The 6,000-nt window shown below is 34.9% G+C and overlaps 1 long non-coding RNA gene across 1 annotated transcript; it reads left to right on the top strand.

Annotated features, from left to right (window-relative positions):
* The first annotated feature begins 1,259 nt into the window (after positions 1-1,259).
* LOC141602608 (uncharacterized) lies at positions 1,260-4,389 on the top strand. Its single transcript, XR_012524559.1, has 4 exons — positions 1,260-1,441; positions 1,537-1,597; positions 2,710-2,796; positions 4,210-4,389. It is a non-coding gene; the product is annotated as an uncharacterized LOC141602608 (long non-coding RNA).
* The last annotated feature ends 1,611 nt before the right edge of the window (positions 4,390-6,000 follow it).

Raw genomic sequence — 6,000 nt, forward strand, 5'->3', positions numbered from 1 at the left:
TTTTATCCAATTTCTATTGACCTTGATCTATTTATGAGTTCTTTGTCAAAGTTTAATATTATATTTCCGGAATTTAACTCCCCTTTTAGTTTAAAGGTGAAACCTTTATTTCTACTTTGGCTTTTTGCAAAAGAACATTTGAGAAGATTACCTTTCTCTTATTTTGATTTTAACGTTGATCGGATGTTAGAACTAGTTATTGGAAACGTTTGATAACTTGTTCTACGATTGTCGGCGAATAGTTTTTGTTTTAAATTTGTCTATGACTTGGAAAGTTAGCGTTCTTGTGTGCACGACAAGAACAATTCCGTTCCATGAATGAGACTTATATTTTTGAAAACTCTTCATTAATGTTTTTGAAGGTATTTTGATTTTTGATTTATACAAATGATTTGCCTTTTGACCTTATCTTTGATTTGGAATGTGATGTTCTTGAATACGTAACGAGAACACTTTCGTTCCCTTGATGAGAATCAGTTCGTCGGAAAATTTTATTTGAAACTTTTGAAAGAATTTTGATTCTTACGATAAATAACCTTTAAAATGTTTTGGTTACCGATTCCAATTTCAGTTTTATTTTCATAACCTTCCATTTATACTTTCAAGTTTCGAGGACGAAACTTTTTAAAAGATGGGGTGATTGTAACACCCCGTATTTTATTAAGTTGGATAAAATTCTTTTAATTGCTATTTTGAATTTAATTACATCATTTAACGATTTATATATATATGCTTAGCTAATTAATTAATTTCATCATAATTCGATACGTTAATTTTAATAATCATTAATAAGTTTATTTAAAGTTAGTTCGAGTTTATTGAAGTTAGTTCGGGTTTATTTATTTAATAATTTCCGTTTCTTTACGAGTCCTTATGAAAGTTGTTTTAAGTGAACCCGAGATGGATTTTGGGAACAAAACCGTCCAATTAGCTATTTTGAGCTTATTTCACTAAAATAGCAATTTTTATTAATATCCGTTAGTTTGGTAAAAATCGCTAATAATTCCGATTCAAACTGATATCGTATTATTTCCGTTAACTAGATGAGTTTATTTTATTTTCACTCATTAAATTTATTTATTATTAATTTCGTTTTATTACTGAAACTTTTACTAAAAACCGATTTTATTAACTCGAGGCGGTTTTAAAAACGAGCGAAATTACTTAACGATGAAGAAACGTACGTATAATTAGTAGCTAGCAAGCTAGCTGGTGTCTCATTATTATTATTATTTTATTGTTGTTGTTTTACCCCCGTCCCTACCCCTTCTTTTCCCCTTCCTTTTTGCGTGATTCACCAGCAACAACAATCAGCATCCACCAAAATCATCAACACCTCTATTAAACCCGACATTCAAACTCAGATCCCGTCTTCATTTCTCAACCAAACTCCATTATTTTTATACCATTAGCTTCCTCGTCCTTTCCTCGTTCTTTTAAGGTAAGAAATCTTCTATTTTGTAGAAGTTCGAAAATACCGTCTTAAATGACAACTCGATTTCTTGTCTTAATTAACTCGTTTTTCCTCCTTTTTAGTTGAAGACTGAAGAAAGGCTCGTGCTTTGGACGTTTTTACTCGGGAATTCGAGAGTTAAAGGTAACGGTGATAGGATACTCGAATTATTTATAATACTAGCTATTATATTTCCTATTGTTAAGTTAATTAGTTGTGAGACGGGTTAAAAATAGCTGCTTTGGTTAGCACGAGAGTTTGGGATATTAGCGAAGGATGGCCTGGTTGTGAGACAATTTGTATGTGAATGATTTTGCTTATGAAATTTGCGCGATGTTAATTATGGTCGAGAGGAATATGGGTAATGGGTAATACACACATAAATTATGTAGGGATTAGGCAGATTGTTTGAGATTGGATTGATTATTATTATTATTATTATTATTATATAAATAAATTTAATATTTAATACTAGTTTTCATATTTCGTACATCTTGTTTGGATTATGGGATGTTGGTGAGTTGTGGCTACGTACAAGTCTTTTGGGAACGATCCAATTCTTGAGGCAGTTGATAATTAAGGACGTTTATCACGTGTAATTGTGGAAATTGACAAGGAATTTGGTATACATGTATGCATTGATAGTGTAACTGGGTGTCGGGGACTTATATTCTTATGCATTAACTGTAAAGAGCGAGCGATTAGAATTAGGTGATTGCTACATGTTCAATTATCTATCCCCTGGTTTTCTTTTAGATTTAGGCATAAGATATTACTTCACTTTGAGCTATCAGAATCCAATTTTGGTGGCAGGAGCATTGGTTATAATAGTATTGTGTTTTTATTATCGTATCCTTTGTTCTTGGCTAGTGGGTGAGTAGCTTGGAGTATTATATTATGAGACGGAGTAATGAGTAGGACGGAGTAATGAGAGAGATGGGGTAGAGAGTTGAGATTGAATTAATTTTTGGGACGAGAGTGACTTTTATAAGGTTGGCCTAGCAGCGGCCTGGACGTGGCTCTTGTAGCCTTTGGCCGTGGCCTTTGTTGTAGCCTAGCAGCCACTGGCCGTGGCCTAAGGCGATGCCTGGCCGTGGCCTAAGGCGATGGCTTTGGCTAAGTCGCGAGTTTGAGCCGTATCTATAAATTGTTTTGACGCTAGTTTGGTTTATTTAAAATACAATTAAATTAATTTACGTCTCATATTTTATATAAAGATAATTCGTTAATATCGTCCTTTCACATATTTATTTTAGGTGGCTCATATGGGGTTGAAGATGAAGAGTAATTTTGGGGTTTTAGAAGCTTTCTCAAGTTTTTACTTGTCTCTTTGCTAGCGTAAGGTAACTATTCCGAGTTACTCGACGAATTAATGTCACATTAGTAGTTAATGTGTGCCTGTTGTTTGTTAAGTGTTTAGGTGATTGGTAATGTGTTACTTTCGTTTTTCACATGATAGAAATTAGAAATAGCATGAGAATAATATTGCGATAAAATTTGTAATTTGGGCCAAAGCAGGCCAAGACTCTGAGCTGGGCCAGATTGACCGAACGAGTTTGGTCAAACTAGGTTTAAACCAGTCAGCCTCGATTTGACCGGTTACCCGTCGCGGGACTCGGGTCGAGGGTTTGTCTTTGAGGTGAGATTAGATGTTTATGTTATGCCTTGATATTTGTAATTATCATTTCACATGTTGGTTGTTGGATGCTTTGGGTGCCTTATACTTGAGTCTTCTTGCCTTGTTGCCATTTTAGCTTGTTCTCATGAATTATGAGATTAACGGTTAGCTGAAGTTTGGATTATTATTGATATTGAGGATATTGTTGGATTGTCTGCTGAATAGACATTTATATAGCCTTTCACATGATTTCACATGATAGAATGTTAGCATTTATGTTGGTAAGTTGGACTCTTTGCCCTCTTATGGTTAAGTGGGTGTCCTATTTGTCTTGTGTGGTGTGGGCTAAAGTATTCAAGTGGGACTATTTGGGACTAGGTCCTAGGTGAGTATTTCGGCCTTCATCATAGATAGGTCTTTATAGTCTCTGACGAGTATATGTTCACTGCTTAATAGCCTTTGTGTTCCTGACTAGTGGATTTATATCCAAGTTGGGGCATGACCTCGTTACTTATTTTGATAGTAAGTGGTCAGCTTAAGTACTAGCCAACCCTTTGGTGGACTCCTTAGGGTACTCACTTTGTTTTAGAAAAATTGTGGGTCTTGGGTGCGGTGGTGTGTATCCGCATGTCTAGGTCTGCGCAGATTTTAGGCTAGGGTTGTGTTGTGTCTTGGCCATGTTTTATTAATATTAACCGCTGAGCCAAGATACCGGTTCGATTACCTTCCCTACCTCGTGGTATAGACTCGAGTTACAGAGTGACTATTGACCGTGCTAAGAACTTATGCCTGTCTTTGATATATTGCCCTTTCTTGTATGGTGATTCTATGAATCATAGAAGGTGAGATGCAAGCCGGCTATGGTTGATAGAGTTTGGATTCCTGGATGTTATGTGATTCACATGATAGTGTAGTATGAGTCGGTCTAGTATTCACTGGCTAGGACTATGTGTTGTTATATTGTTGTTCACATGATAAGCACGATTGTCTAGCATCTATATGCTAAGGCTATGTGTTATTCATATTCATATTCTTATGTTTACATGTTATATTAATTATGACATTTCGTGGCTGGGAGAACTCGGAGTTACTCCCCACTGACTGTGGCTTTCGTATTTGTATAAAATGCGAATGACAGGTAGGTGATGCATATATGGGGTACATGGACGAGCTAGCGAGCAAAGTAACCTTGGGACCTTGACTGGTTTTATTTTATTGTGACCCTTAAACCCTTTTTATGTCACATACATTTTAGGGACATATGTCTCCCTCTTTACATTTGGTTGTATAATTTGCTATTCGCGACTTTAGCGATGGTTAGGTTATAAAACTTCTAGTTAGACCTTGTATGTTTGACACCTTCCAATTTGGATATCTTTATAACAGGTTCAGGTTTAAAAAAAGAAAAAAAAAATTAAAATTAAAAATTACAGGTTTTTACCCAAATGAACCTATTACAAACATATCCATGCAGTTTTATTCTAGAATTACGTGTTTACTTTTCCGCAATATATGAGGGTGTCACACTACTAGTCTTGTAAGTGTTCATGGTCTAGTGGTTGCATATGGTCTAGGTTTGCATGATTGCGTCCGTTAAGATCGATTAAGTCATGGTAAGCTTTGTTGGGTCTTTCATGAGTATAGATGATCTCGCATGTTTACTGGTTTTACATTTCATTTGTTAATGATTGTTGATTATATTCAATTGTTGTAAACATGACTGGGAGAGCATCTAGTTACTCCCGACTGATTGTCGACCCCCTTCTCAGGTTGTTCAGATTGTTGCTGTTTTGGATGATATCTTGCTGGGAAGTTCTGTGCGGCGAGATGGAAAATAAATTAGGACTTTACTTTATGTTTTAAGAACCTTTCGAATAATGTATTAGTTTGTTTTGGAGTTAGTAGCGAACCGGATTTGGGCTTGGTGTTTCCGCCACCTTGACCCTTTTATCAGTATCGTACTCTGATATTCATTTTATATAAGTTTTTCCTTTGTTTATAATCCGGGTTGTTACAGTTGGTATCAGAGCGAAAACGCTCCCAACTCTCTCTTAGTTGATGACTAAAATAAACTGACTTAGTAAATGAGTGAGAGTAAATGGGGTAGAAACAATTAAGGACTTATTTGTTTATGCGTTAATGTTTCATATAATTATTAATTGTGTTACATGTGTTGTTTATGCACATGTTTATTTATACCTTAATGTTTCGTATCGTTAATAATTATGTTAAACGTGTTATTCATGTACTTACTTGTTTATGCCATAACATTCCACATCGTTACTAATTGTATCACATGTTTTGTTCACGTATTTGTTTGTCTATGTCTTAATGTATATCGTTATTAATTGTATTAAATGTATAGTTTATGTATTGTGTTGTTTATGACTTAATGTTTTGTTTCGTCATTAATTGTATAAAATGTGTTTTCATGAACGGCTTTTCGAGCATGTTTGGTTGATTTTAAAGGTGGTCGATTTTGAAAAATGTCCTTTCCATTTTATGTGTCATGCGTTTTGGTTATATGTCGGTCAAAACTTTTAATCCTTGGTAACCTGAGCTTTACTCTTATCGTACTTTCATCCTTTTGGATTATTTGGTGGTGTTGTCCTTGTTTGAGGTGATTTCAAGGTTGATCTTCTTGTGGTTTCTTGAGGCTTCAAGTTATGATTGATTGGCAGGTTGGGATGTTTAAGTATGAATGAAAAGAGTGTTTATTATTATGGGTTTGGTAAGGAAGGAGTTTACTTTGGGATTAGAAGTTGTTGTGAAGAAGGTTACTTTGGGAATAGAAGTTGTTATGATGATGTTTCCTTTGGGATTATAGGCATTATGTTCTTTTATGTATTTGAGGAATCCTTATTGATGACAGAGAGTGATGATATATGGCGTAAGATAAACGATTGTGGTTTCATGGTTTCACAAGAAG

This window comes from Silene latifolia, chromosome 9 (assembly GCF_048544455.1).
Source record: "Silene latifolia isolate original U9 population chromosome 9, ASM4854445v1, whole genome shotgun sequence".
NCBI lineage: Eukaryota > Viridiplantae > Streptophyta > Magnoliopsida > Caryophyllales > Caryophyllaceae > Silene > Silene latifolia.